The following is a 14,950-nucleotide window of genomic DNA, read 5'->3' as shown; positions in this document are numbered from 1 at the left end:
GATAACCTGGAAGTTAAACCTGATGAAAGAAATTACTTCAATTTAATCGGGAAGAATGTGTTCAAGGTTATGAATATAACAAGGAATTACATAATTCTTAGTAACTGTATGACAAGTGTCCTGATCACATTGCAAAATTTAGACATATCAAGAAAAGCCCAGAGCACAGAATCAAGTTATACTGGAGGAAAATATTGCTTTTCTGGTCCTTTAAGATAAAACATTTTAGCATTAGGCCACAACAATAGTTATAAGTGGAGGAAAAAAGTTACGGGAGCTGATGAAAAAGGTAAAGGAGAGTTTTAGGCCTTCGTTTTAAGCCTTCTCAAGGGGAGAACAAGCTGAAAGCAGTGAGACACAGCAAAAGTTGAAGCTCTGAGATATGAGTCTGAGGAATTAAAAAAAGAGGTTATAAAGTTAAAAAGAAACATTTTGTAATTCATTAAGAGCAAATGAGTACCTTAAGAAAACCTTGTTGTAACATAGGGGACTAATGCTAGAGAGATTATTATAAATAATTCCCTTTTAATTATAGTCAACTTAATCACATACAAAATTCCTCTTGTAACTTCTCCTTCGTGAACCTTATTACAACTTATATAGGCTGTCACATGCTTAGACCGTCTGACTTGTCTTACGTTTCTCTCTTTCCTAAACAATCAGCTATTTTACTTTAGGGCAAAAAATTATCATACAAGATTTTCTTTCCAAATAAAATTATTTTTGGCTGGGTGCGATGGCTCTCACCTGTAATCCCAGCACTTTGGGAGGCTGAGGTGGGTGGATCACCTGAGGTCAGGAGTTCGAGACAAGCCTGGCAAACATGGTGAAACTCCGTCTCTACTAAAAATACAAAAATTACCCAGGCATGGTGGCGGGCGCCTGTAGTCCCAGCTACTTGGGAGGCTGAGGCAGGAGAATCGCTTGAACCCCGGAGGCAGAGGTTTCAGTGAGCTGAGATCACACCACTGCCCTCCAGCCTGGGTGACAGAGTGAAACTCTATCTAAAATAAAATTATTTTATTCATAACATTTTTCATCAAAAATATACCTTGAAGTGGGCAGGTCAGGTAGTGGGGGCGTGATGGCCATGAGTGGGCCAAGGTGGGGGGGGTTCCACCAGGTGGAGGGAGGGAGTTGGAAGGGCGGCCTGCACCCTCAGTGGATGATGGCAGATGAATAAGGACCAATTGTAGAGCTGTGTTAAAGAAAAATGCCAAAATCTTCAGAAAATAAGGAATCTGCCAAAGAAGAGAAAATCAGTGACATTCCAGTTTCTGAAGGAACTCCAAGACGTGTATGATTTCAAGGCTTTGCAAAGATTTCCACTGGCTGTCTTGCAGCCATTACTAGTGGTATGATATATGATCTCTACTTATACCATGAACAGAAATTCTCACCTTCCAGCAGGCAGGAGCTTGACGGGGAAATTACATTTCAGGGTGACAGTGGCATTTATCACTCATAAAGATGTGCTAACGTCACCTTCATTTGGAAGAGGTGTTTATGAACTGACACACAATAACAAAACTGTATCTCTGAATAGCATAAATGCAATGTAGCAAATGTTTCTATATCTAAGGAAGGAGACCACTACTTCTCCTGCTGCCCTCCTCCCTGTACCTTGCCTAGTTCACAAGACAGGAGGAAAGAGAGAAAGCAAAAAGTTAGAAAGAAACAAAAGTAAGATAAATAGCCAGACAACCTTAGCACCACCACCCGGCCCTAGGAGTTAAAAAAAAAAGTAATAATAATAACATCAACCCCTGACCTAAACTACTTGTGTTATCTGTAAATTCCAGACACTGTATGAAAAAAGCATTGTAAAACTTTCTGTTCTGTTAGCTGATGCATGTAGCCCCCAGTCACGTTTCCTACGCTTGCTGGATTTATCACGACCCTTTCACGTAGACCTCTTAAAGTCGTAAGCCTTTTAAAAGGCCAAGTGTTTCTTTTTTGGGGAGCTCAGCTCTTAAGAGGGGAGTCTGCCGACGCTCCCGGTCAAATAAAAAACCTCACCTTTCTTTAATCTGGTGTCTGAGGAGCTTTGTCTGCGGCTTGTCCTGCTATGTTTCTTGGTTCCCTGACCGGGAAACGAGGTGATAAATGGACAGCTGAGGCAGCCCCTTAGGCAGCTTACGCCTGCCCTGTGGAGCATCCCTGCAGGGGACTCTGGCCAGCTTGAGCGATGCGGATCCTGAGAGTGCTCCCCGGTAAGCATTTGCCCCGGTGGAACGCCTCATTAGAGCAGTGCACAGCAGGCCCCCATGGAGGATCCACACAGTGGCTGAACACCGGGAAGGAACTGGCACTTTAAGTCCGGACATCTGAAACTTGGTAAGACTGGTCTTTGGAACTTGCCCACTCCATTTGAGTGGAAGCGTGGCCTGATCACCCATGGGGTGCCTGTACCCGCACTTTGGTTTTTGTTTTTGACTTGACTTGAATTAATTGCTTGATACTTTGGTTTTAGTTTTCATTTTGACTTGACTTGAATTGCTTGATAAACAGGCCTGCCTTTCTTGGCACTTTGGTTTTGGTTCTGATTTTGACTTGGCTTAAATTGCTTGATGAACAGGTGTGCCTTTAACAACACTTTGGTTTTAGTTTTGATTTTGATTTAGTGTGAATGAGATGAGTGAGTGACTTTTTACCCTTTCCTTTTTGTAGCGTGAATGTTGTTTTGTCTCAAGAGAAAAATAGGTCAGACATAAAGTAAGCCCACTCCGCTAGGAACTGTGTTAAAAAAAATTCAAAAAGAAAAAGGGAAAGTCATCAAATCATCAAAACTTACTCTATTAAAATGCATGTTACAGAACCTTAAGAAAGGTTTTGCAGGAGATTATAGAGTTAAGTTAACCCCTTAGAGGTTAAAATCTCTCTGTGAATTAGAACTGCCCTCTTTTGGTGTTGGATGGCCCACCGAAGGAGCTATAGACAAGGAACAATTGGCAATGTATTTAAGGTGGTGACAGAGGTTGGAGGACAGTCAGTATACCTAGATCAAATCCCTTTATATTGACTCATGGTTAAATAGAATATAGACAAAACTGGCATAAATTTAGCCCTGTTTAACAGCTTATAGCAAAACAGCCAAAAGTAAAAGTAAGAGCAACTTCACCAGCAGACACAGAGTTAAAAAAGGGAGTCCCAGAAACAGCAAAAGAAGCCAGTTTTGCAGGAGCCACCAGAGATCATAGAAATTCTTTTTCCATGTGTCCCAGCCTACCCCGCTTTACCGAGGCCAACAGACCCCTCAGAAACTAGATTCGGGAGCTAACACGCCCCAGGTCTCCCCTCGAAGGAGAGGATCGGAGCCTTGAGAGGCCAAGGAAGGAAGTCAAGACAGTCAAGTGGCCGTCTCAGATCTGGTCTTGCTCAAGCTACGTAAATGCCTCTCAGGGAGACGTGAGGACCTGTCTATTATAATGACCAGGCCCACATCTGGTGGGGCAACAGACTTTCATCTATCAGCCCTTTTCAACCATTGATCTACTAGACTGGAAACACCCTGAACCCCCCACCTTGCTCCAGACAGCTAGAGCCCTGTCAAGCATGACTGTGTAGAGGTGTTGGACTCAAGTTTACTCTAGCAGACCTGACCTCCGGGACCAGCCTTGGGCATCAGTAGACTAGGAGCTATACTTGGACGGGAACACTTTATCAACTCACTAGGAGAGACATGTGCAGAATACGCGGTGGTAACCCTGGACACTGTCGTTAAGCTGAGCTCATTGCTTTAATTTGGGCCTCAGCCCTCAGTAAAGGTAGGACTGTAAACATTTACGGTGACTCTCGGTATAATGCCTATTTAACCCTCCAAGTGCATGGAGAATTATATAAAGAAAAGAGCCTGTTAAACTCTAGGAAAAAGAGGAAAAAAACACCCAGAGAATGCAACTCAGCTTCAGCATTTGCAGAGGTATTGAGAAGCACTTCTGCAGAGGCTAAGAGTTGTAGAAAAAAGCAAGTAATATAAAAAAGATTTCAGGAATGCTTCAAGGAGCTGACAAGAGCCTAAGACAGTTTTATAAGATACTCTATAAAGCATTCTGGCTTTACATGTCATTTAACCCTGAGGCTGCTGAAAATCAGTATATAGTGAATACTTCATTTGTAAAGCAAGTCCAGGATAACATCAAGCAGAAGCTGCAGGCACAAATGCCACCTAGTCTAGAAAAGTGGCCACCAAGGTGTATGTTAACTGTGACCAAGGAACAAAACTGGGAAAGAGCAAAAGAAAAAGAAAGACTAAAAGTAAGTGTGAAAAAAAAGAGAATCAAAAGAAAACAGGAGAGACAGACAGCAGTGCATGGGGGCAGGGCCTGTGCCATTGCCCAGCCCAACCAGCTGGCCATAGGAGCAGGAGAACTCAGAAGGATGGGGTGGGGCGGGGGGGGGGGGGGGGAAGTAAATTAAAGACTTAAGAAAAAAAGCCAATATTTAGCAACAGCTCTTAGAAAAAGAAAAATTAGCAATGTGAGAGCACATGGATGTGGATGTAGATGTGACAGAAGTCAAGTTAGGATTCAAGAGCCGGACAAGGGTAGAGAGAGATTAACGTGTGACATGCAAAAAGAAAGGACACTAGAAGGGTAAGTGTTCAAAAGGCAATAAAGGAAATGGCCAAGGCCACAAGACAAAGAGGCCATCGGCCAAGGGCTGCCACACCTTGGAGGAACCAAATACTGATCTGTTCAGGCTGACAGGAGCTGAAGAATGTAAAGACTAGGGCAGACTACGCACCGGGAGCCCATGGTCACATTAGAAGTTAAAAGCAGCAAGATTCTGCTGTATCTGGATTCCAGTTTCTCACGGAAGGCTAAGCCACTACATAGAGTTACACAGCGGGGGCAGAGGGCGGGGGGAGAACCCCTCCTCTAAGAAACTTAAACAGGAGAAAGAGCCGTACCTTGTGAAAACTTGCTTATAGATTACAGAACTGCCCCATGCTGGAGGCTATCGGTACATGCTAGTGCTTGTTTGCACCTTTTCAGGTTAAGTTAAAGTTTTCCCCACCAGTACAGAAAAAGTACAAGAAGTGACTAAAGTACTGTTAAAAGACATTATCCCCAGGTTTAGACTACCTCTAACTTTAAAGTCAGACAATAGGCCAGCATTTATAGCTGAAATTGTGCAAGATTTAACAAGACCATTAAAAATAAAATAGAAGTTACACACAGCCTATCGGCCACAAAGTTCAAGAAAAGGTGGAACGCATGAACTGGACACTCAAGCAGCTACTGAAAAAAAATATTGCCAGAAAATTCATTTAAGATAAAATCAGGTTTTTGCCTATGGTCCTCCTCTGAGTCGGGGGCACCCCCACCAAACAAACTAGGTAATTGCCGTATAAGATTTTGTTTGGTTGGCCATCCCCAAATCATCGGTCAGATTAAAGGTGACCTCCAGAAACTAAAGGAATTAACCTTAAAAAAGCAAATGCAGGCTTTAAAAATAGCCATACAAAGTGTTCATAATTAAATAAATGAAAATGCCTATAAGCCTGACACCCTTTTAAATCTAGTGACTCTGTTTAAAGTAAAATCTAATTTTTCTAGGACCCATATAGGATGGGCTCTATACTGTAACCTTGTCCACTCCCACTGCTGTTAAAGTTGCAGGTGTTGTGTCTTGGATCCACCACAGTCAGCTAACACCGGCAGCTCAGGACAAGTGGACCAGCCAGCAGGACGCAGATCATCCAACCCGGCTGATCCTGAGATGAGACCAAGCTGCTGCCGAGGACGACAGCCCTGTTCTGGTCACTCCAGAGGCTGACCAGTCTACGCATGGCTGAAGCTTGAGGACTCATCAAGCAAGTCAATGTAGTTAAAAATCTTAAGACTAACAGTTTTCCTGTAATACTGTTTTCCTATTGATCTGTCGCTGTATCCAACATTTTTTCCCAAGTAAGACCTCTTTTGTCCTTGCTGGATATGAATACGCTGTACATTGTTTTGCTACTGTTACCCCCCCATAACCATGCTAGAAGAAACACCTATGTAAGGTGTCCCCACCGCACACATACTACTTGGCAAACCCAGACCCGTCCAGCCCAGCAATAATTCCAAGTCTTACAGTCATTCTTTAAACATATAAACCAGAAGTTACCAGAACCTCCTCCTTTAGAAAAAAAAAAAAAAAAAAAAAGGAAAAAACCTATTTGCTCAGTTGGCTGAAAACATTGCTGGCAGCCTGGATGTCTCTTCATGTTACGTTTATAAAAAGGCTAACATAGGAGACCAATGGCCTTGAGAAACAAAAGAGTTAATGCCTCAAGATAACTTTACTTTAACTGACTCTTTCCCCAAACAGACGGCCCAAGTTCACGCATCTGGCTCTTAAAAACTTCTGTTATTAAAAAAAACCTGTGTTACTCACTAAGAAGAAGCTTTTAAGACCCAGTGAAAAACTAACCTGCTTAGGACATGACAAAGTTGATACATGTGCCTGTGCAGGTTTAACACAGATTTGATCCTAGGTCTTCATTTAGAAAACAGTTTCCAGCTATAAAGAATTTAAAGCCCTCATTATAAGTATATTAGTGGTAATAGAAACTTGCTTGCTGCTCCCCTGTGCATTACACTTGCTCCTTCAAATGATAAAAGGTTTTGTATCTACCATGGGGTCCTCAGAAAACTTCAGCCCAAGTGTATTACATAAAACACTATCGCTCTGTCTCACAAAGAGATTCAGAAAGTAAAAATAAAAGTGAGAACTCCCACTAATTAGTGACAATTCTCAAAGAGGGGAGATAAGGAAGGAGACCACTACTACTCCTGCTGCCCTCCTCCCCCGACCTTGCCTAGTTCACTAGACTAGTTAGAAAAGTTAGAAAGAAACACAAGTAAGATAAATAGCCAGACAACCTTGGCACCACCACCCGGCCCTAAGAGTTAAAGTAAGTAATAATAATAACATCGACACCTGACTTAAACTACTTGTGTTATCTGTAAATCCCAGACGCTGTGTGAAAAAAGCACTGTAAAACTTTTTGTTCTGTTAGCTGATGCATGTAGTCCCCAGCCACGTTTCCCACACTGCTGGATGTGTCACGACCCTTTCATGTGGACCCCTTAACGTCGTAAAGCTTTACAAAGGCCAAGTATTTCTTTCTCAGGGAGCTCGGCTCTTAAGACGTGGGTCTGCCGACGCTCCCAGCCAAATAGAAAACCTCTTCCTTCTTTAATCTGGGGTCTGAGGAGCTTTGTCTGCGGTTCGACCTGCTGCATATCAAGCCACTGGTAGCAATGAGATTACTGAGGTGGAGTATTTCTCTATTGGCATTGTTTTTGGAGTGTAAGGAATATATGTTGTTGCTTTATTTGTTACAAGTTGGCTTATGAACGGAATGTGGCTAGCAGGAAAGCTCACTGTTGCATGGGTTATTATTACCAGGGTAGACATAATACAACAAGGACTGAATACTCCATTCCTTTAAGAGGAAACTGGGCACTGCCATGTTTTGTCTGCCAAGTTACTGGACTTCCAGGCTATGAAAAAGCAACTTAAATACTTATGGAGAGAGGTTTTCTACTTGTCGATGAGTGCTTCCATTTACACATTTATGATGATGGGGGTACAGCCACTATCCCGTTTCTTCCAGCAATATCTCTGTTCCTGCTAGATATCTTTTCACTGGAGCAAAGTGATGAGGTTTCTGAAGTTTATAAAATCTATGTATTTTCTCTCTTCCTGGGATATTTACTGCAGCTAGAGAATCAAGCTTTCTTGGTATCTTGTTTATTAACTTTGGTAGCAGTCTCAATGCTTACTAAGTGCCTTTGGCTAAATCTAAAGAAAGGAACTTTTGTAGCTAAAATAATGAAAGTGATTAATTTTTACTTGGTGTGTACTCTAACAGTGACTTTGTATGTTATAATGAAGATGTTTGTCCTACAGAAAGAAAATGGGCTCATGCTGAAATTCCTTGAAGTTAAGTTTGGACCAAATATGGCCAAGAAGTTTACAATGAATTGGCTCCTCTGTTAAGAATCTCTGCAGGTGGCCGGGCACGGTGGCTCACGCCTGTAATCCCAGCACTTTGGGAGGCCGGGGCGGGTGGATCATGAGGTCAGGAGATTGAGACCATCCTGGTTAACACAGTGAAACCTTGTTTCTACTAAGAATACAAAAATTAGCCCGGCATGGTGGCGGGTGCCTGTGGTCCCAGCTACTCGGGAGGCAGGAGAATGGTGTGAACCCAGGAGGCGGAGCTTGCAGTCAGCCAAGATCACACCACTGCACTCCAGCCTAGGTGACAGAGAGATTCCATCTCAAAAAAAAAAAAAAAAAAAAAAAAAAAAATCAACACTGTGATGTCCTCCCAATCTTGAAAAATAACTGAACCTTAATTTCACAGACTGAAGTAGAATGTAATTTTTTTCTACCTGCTCAGAATCTTTTGCAGATCAAATGTGGACATTTGAAATACTGCTGCTGCTTCTCCCTACCTCTGTTAACTGGATCCAGAGTTCTGTGGGAAACAGAAGATGAACATCACCGTCCTTTGATGAAATGTGGTATCAACCACTCTGCAATATTCCAGACGGGTATCTTCTTTACTATTACCTGGTCTTGAAGATTTTACTGATTGCAACATTTCCCCATAAGTCTTCATTCTATTATAATATTGATCTTGAATTTGATTATGTTCAAGGTCAGAATATATTTCTCAAACATAATTTTGTAAATATTTAATGTGATATAATTATATCATAGAAGGAAAGAATTATTTCTACCTTCAAGCAAGTTTCTGAAAATGCTTCATGATTTATAACAACTGAAGTTTTACAACAAAAGACTAATTTAAATGTTAGCTGAAAATATGTGACATTTAAATTAAAATCAAAATTACATAAAGGAAAGTAAGTGATTTTTAAGGATATACATAAGGATATATCCAGAATTTTCAGGATGCTGTTCTCATCATCTGCTGCTTATCTGAGTTACTTTCTTGGTAATATACAGTGAATAATATTATTGCATTTTTTATGATTAGTAAATGATTAGTTTTTTCACTTTTGCCTATTGATACCAATTTAATCATGATAAAACAACTGTTACCTATTTTTTATATATATATATAACATTCTGATTTCCATGGGTTATTGCGGAACAGGTGGTATTTGGTTACATGAGTACATTCTTTTTTTTTTTTTTTTTGAGACAGAGTTTTAATTTTGTTGCCCCGATTGGAGTGCAATGGCTTGATCTCAGCTCACCACAACCTCTGCCTCCCGGGTTCAAGCGATTCTCCTGCCTCAGCCTCCCGAGTAGCTGGGATTACAAGCATGGGCCACCCTGCCTGGCTAATTTTTTTTGTATTTTTAGTAGAGATAGGGTTTCTCCTTGTTGGTAAGGCTGGTCTCAAACTCCTGATCTCAGGTGATCTACCCTCCTCAGCCTCCCAAAGTGCTGGGATTACAGGCGTGAGCCACCACACCAGGCCATATGAGGACATTCTTTAGTGGTGATTTGTGAGATTTTGGTGCACCCATCACCCGAGCAGTACACCCTGCACCCAATTTGTAGTCTTTTATCCCTCACCCCTTTCTACCCTTTTCCTGAGTCCCCAAAGTCCATTGTATCATTCTTATGTCTTTGCATCCTCATAGCTTAGCTCCCACTTATGAGTGAGAACATACAATATTTGGTTTTCCATTCCTGAGTTACTTCACTTAGAATAATAGTCTCTAATCTCATTAAGGTGGCTGCAAATGCTATTAATTTATTTGTTTTTAAGGCTGAGTAGTATTCCATTGTGTGTGTGTGTATATATACATATATAAATATATATATTATATATATAATATATATAAAATTATGTATAATTATATATAATATATATAAAATTTTCTTTATGGATTTATTGATTGATGGGCATTTTGGTTGGTTCCACATTTTTGCAATTGTAAATTGTGCTGTTATAAACATACGTGTGCAAGTATCTTTTTTGCATAATAACAAATAATAATAATTTTTTTGTAAATAATAAATAATAAATAACTTCTTTTCCTCTAGCAAAGTAGTGGGATTGCTGGATCAGGCAGTAGTTGTACTTTTAGTTCTTTAAGGAATCTCCACACTAGTTTCCATAGTGGTTGTACTAGTTTACATTCCCACCAGCAGGGTAGAAGTGTTCCCTGTTCAGTGCATCTACATCAACATCTATTATTTTTTAATTTTTTGATTATGACCATTCTTGCAGGAGTAAGGTGGTATTGCCTTGTGGTTTTGATTTGCATTTTCCTGATCATTAGCGATGTTGAGCATTTTTTCATATGTTTGTTGGCCATTTGTATATCTTCTGTTGAGAATTGTCTATGTGTGTCCTTAGCCCACTTTTTGATGGGATTGTTTGTGTCTTCCTTGCTGATTTGTTTGAGTCCATTGTAGATTCTGGATATTAGTCCCTTGTTGGATGTATAGATTATGAAAATTTTCTCCCACTCTGTGGGTTGTCTGTTAACTCTGCTGATTATTTCTTTGTCTGTGCAGAAGCTTTTTAGTTTAATTAAGTCCCATGTATTTATCTTTGTTTTTGTTGCATTTGCTTTTGGGTTCTTGGTCATGAAGTCTTTGCCTAAATCAAAGTCTAGAAGGGGTTTTCCGATGTTATCTCCTAGAATCTTTATGGTTTCAGGTCTTAGATGTAAGTCCTTGATCCATCTTGAGTTGATTTTTGTATAAGATGAGAGATGAGGATCCCATCTCATTCTTCTACATGTGGCTTGTCAATTATCCCAGCACTATTCGTTGGATAAAGTGTCCTTTCCCCACTTTGTGTTTTTGTTTGCTTTGTCAAACATCAGTTGGCTGTAAATATTTGGCTTTATTTCTTGGTTTTTTGTTCTGTTCCATTGGCCTATATGCTTATTTTTTATACCAGTACCATGCTGTTTTGGTGACTGTGTCCTTACAGTATAGTTTGAAGTTGGGTAAAGTGATGCCTCCAGATTTGTTCTTTTTGTTTAGTCTTGCTTTGGCTATGCAGGCCCTTTTTTGGTCCTATATGAATTTTAGGATTGTTTTTTCTAGATCTGTGAAGAATGATGGTGGCATTTTGATGAGAATTGCATTGAATTTGTAGATTGCTTTTGGCAGTATGGTCATTTTTACAACATTGATTCTACCCATTCATGAGCATGGGATGTGTTTCCATTTTTTGTGTCATCTATGATTTCTTTCAGCAATGTTTTGTAGTTTTCCTTGTAGAGGTCTTTCATGTCCTTGGTTAGGTATATTCCTAAGTATTTAATTTTTTTTTGTAGCTATTGTGAAAGGGATTGAGTTCTTGATTTGATTCTCAGCTTGGTCACTGTTGGTGTATAGCAGAGCTAATGATTTGTGTACATTTTGTATCCTGAAACTTTGCTGAATTCATTTACCAGTTCTAGGAGTTTTTTGCATGAGTCTATATGCCTTTCTGGGTATACAATCATACCAGCCGCAAACAGCAACAGGTTGACTTCTTCTTTACCAATTTGCATGCCCTTTATTTATTTCTCTTGTCTGATTCCTCTGGCTAGGATTTCTAGTACTATGTTGAATAGACATGGTGAGAGTGAGCATCCTTCTCTTGTTGTAGTTCTCATGGGGAATGCTTTCAATTTTTCCTGTTCAGTGTAATGTTGTCTGTGGGTTTGTCATAGATGGCTTTTCTTACCTTAAGGTATGTCCCTTCTATGTAGATTTTGCTGAGGGTATTAATCATAAAGGGATACTGGATTTTGTCAAATGCTTTTTCTGCATCTATTGATATGATTATGTGATTGATTTTTGTTTTTAATTCTGTTTATGTGGTGTATCACATTTATTGACTTACATATGTTAAACCATCCTTGCATCCCTGGTATGAAACCCACTTGATCGTGATGGATTACATTTTTGATTTGCTATCGGATTTGCTTAGCTAGTATTTTGTTGAGGATTTTTGCATCTATGTTCATCAGGGATATTGGTCTGTAGTTTTCTTTTTCAGTTACATCCTTTACTAGTTTTGGTATCAGGGTGATACTGGCTTCATAGAATGACTTAGGGAGGATTCCATCTTTCTCTACCATTTGTAATAGTGTCAACAGGATTGGTACCATTTATTTATTTATTTATTTATTTATTTATTTATTTATTTGAGACAGAGTCTTACTCTGTCACCTAGGCTGGAGTGCAGTGGCACAATTTCAGCTCAATGCAACCTCCATCCCCTGGGTGCAAGCAACTCTCCTGCCTCAGCCTCCCTAATAGCTGGAATTACAGGTGTGTGCTACAATGCCCGGCTAATTTTTGTACTTTTAGTAGAGACAGGGTTTCGCCATGTTGGCTAGGTTGGTCTTGAACTCCTGGCCTCAAGTTATCCACCCCTCCTTGACCTCCCAAAGTGTCATGATTACAGGTGTGAGCCACTGCGCCCACCTCTTCTTTTAATGTCTGATAGCATTTAGCTGTGAGTTTGTCTGGTCCTGGACTTATTTTTATTGGCATTTTTAAAAGAGAATTACCATTTAAATCTCTCTGCTTGTTATTGGTCTGTTCAAATATTCTATTTCTTTCTGGTTTAATCTAGGAGGGTTGTATATTTCCAAGAATTTATTTATCTCCTCTAGGTTTTCTAGTTTATGCATGTAAAGATGTTCATAGTAGCCTTGAATGGTCTTTTGTATTTCTCTGGTATCAGTTGCAATATCTCCTGTTTTGTTTCTAATTGAGCTTATTTAGATCCTCTGTTTTCTTTTTTTTGGTTAATCTCACTGGTGGTCTATTAATTTTATTTATCTTTTCAAAGAACCAGCTTTTTGTTTCACTTGTCTTGCTACCAAATTGGCATATAAGTAAACGACTACTCATAAATTAAGTCTAAACAGTTTTCAAGTTCATGTGAATCTTTGATAAATAAAACTGGCTTCAAAAATTATTATTAAAATAATAAAAATGTCTTTAGAGTCATCAGCATACATTTCTGTCTAAATCAATAAATATTATATTGACCTCTGTGGTTATTAGGGAAATAACTTTAGATAATAACTAACTTTATATAATACCTTGGTTTTCAAAAGTAATCTAAATTGTTAAAAAATAAATTAATTAAATACATGTAAATGAGATAAATACCTATAAGTGGACTTTTTGTGTAATGTAAAATCTTAACACTATTTTAAATTAAATAACAAATGCTTATTGAATGTCTGGGTCATTTCCAATGTAAATAATTATTATATGAGAAAACATGGTTCTGAAATTGTGAAATAATTTTATGTATAAAATGCTAACATCTGACATACAGTTCAGATTTCTTGCTTCTCGTTTTCCCTAAAACTTAAGATTACTAGAAATAAAAATTCTAATTAATATATAATTCTGTAAATTGCATTTTATAAACAATAATTTTGTGTGATTTGGAAGTCATTTTAAAGTCATTTACTTGAAAAGGTAAAAAGAACCAGAAGTGGGAAAGAAAGAGGTGAAGAAAGTTACGGGTATAAACATGCACCCATAACTTTCATATGTGTGTGTGTATATATATATATATGCTTGTAAATTAAGTCTAATCATACTGCTATGATTATTCATGTACAAGTTTTTGTATAAACAGTTGTTTTCATTCAATTATATTGGGTATATACCTAGGTGTGGATTTGCTGTGTCATTGGTAACTCTCAGAGGAACTGCCAAACTGTTTCCACAGTGGCTGCACCATTTTACACTCCTACCAGTAATGTATGAAGGTTCCAGTTTCTCCATATCCTGACACTTGCAATTTTCCTTTCTTCCTTCTCTTTCTTTCTCTGTCTCTTTTTCTTTCTTTCTTTTTGATTTTATTCGTGTTAGTGGGCATGAAGTGTATCTAATTGTGGTAGAAGTGTGTTCTGAGGCTGGACCTCACCTGAGACCATTGCCCTGTGCAGATATGAAAGCCCCTCTGGGCTGTGCAGTCACTGATATGAGCTCATAGAACAATGATAGCAGCAGTAGCCATTGTTTGTAGAGCCTGTATGACGTGATAGTTTCTCCTCATCGTCTGCTTGTGTGACCTCCTTTAACCTTCAGAATAGCTTCTCAGGCAGTAGCGCCGTTTTTGCCACTTGAAAGATGGGAAACCCAAGACTCAGGGGATCATCATCTTACATAAGGCCACGGACGATTGGGGAAGTTTATCTTCCAGGACATGCTCATTTCCTCTGCAAGGTGACTGGGGGAGGGGGAGACAGGAATGTTGGGGGCAATAATTCATTCTTTTTAGCCTGTTCTCACATCTCCAAGCTGGAGGAATAAGCTAGACAATGAAAGGGTCCCAGAAGCAAACACAGAGAGAAGGCGGGTCGGGGTGGATGCCCTTGATCCTTTTGCTGGGTTTTTGGCTTGGACTCCTGTTGGATACAATTCCTGCTCTGGCTTCCCTGACCTGACCCTACACACCTCCGCACGCTTATTCCAAAATGGGTGGACTCCTCTGGAAACTCACCTCCAAGCTTCGCTGATCATCAAGGGAAACTTTGGGAAAGCGCCATTTCTCAGAGTGGTTCCAGACTTAGCACTGGATGACTTGCTGGGACTTGGTTGAGCTCCAGGTTTGCCTCAGCTCAGCAGGTTGTAAGGACAGGCAACCTTGTCCTCTTCTAAAAAGATGATGGCACCAGCCTGCCTGAGGTGTGCCCAGGGCTTGTTAGTTTAAAAGTTGGGCTGCTTGCTGAGACATAGCTTCTCCTGGGTCTCTGGACTTCTTGGCTAGTCAGGAGGAGTCTGCTTTAGAGGAGGGCTTTTTCGTAATTCCCTGTGACTAATTCCGGTCCTTGGACCCCACATTGATGACAGAGAAGTGAACCCCTGGAGGAGGGACGAGGGGAGTCTAGTCAATGTCTCCAATCCCATGGGTGGAGGCTGCATCCCATATCAGCCATGTTGAAATGGGAAGATTGCTGGCCCAGGTGTCTGAAGGCCTATAGGGAAG

At 40.0% G+C, this 14,950-nt stretch overlaps 1 pseudogene; it reads left to right on the top strand.

The window, feature by feature from the left end:
* The first annotated feature begins 1,168 nt into the window (after nt 1-1,168).
* On the top strand, nt 1,169-14,563 carry LOC103231068 (probable C-mannosyltransferase DPY19L4 pseudogene; annotated as a pseudogene).
* Nucleotides 14,564-14,950: the final 387 nt, after the last annotated feature.

This window comes from Chlorocebus sabaeus, chromosome 25, assembly GCF_047675955.1.
Source record: "Chlorocebus sabaeus isolate Y175 chromosome 25, mChlSab1.0.hap1, whole genome shotgun sequence".
NCBI classification, from domain to species: Eukaryota; Metazoa; Chordata; class Mammalia; order Primates; family Cercopithecidae; genus Chlorocebus; species Chlorocebus sabaeus.
The sequence above is the reverse complement of the archived record's forward strand: the minus strand, read 5'-3'. Positions and strand labels throughout refer to the sequence as shown.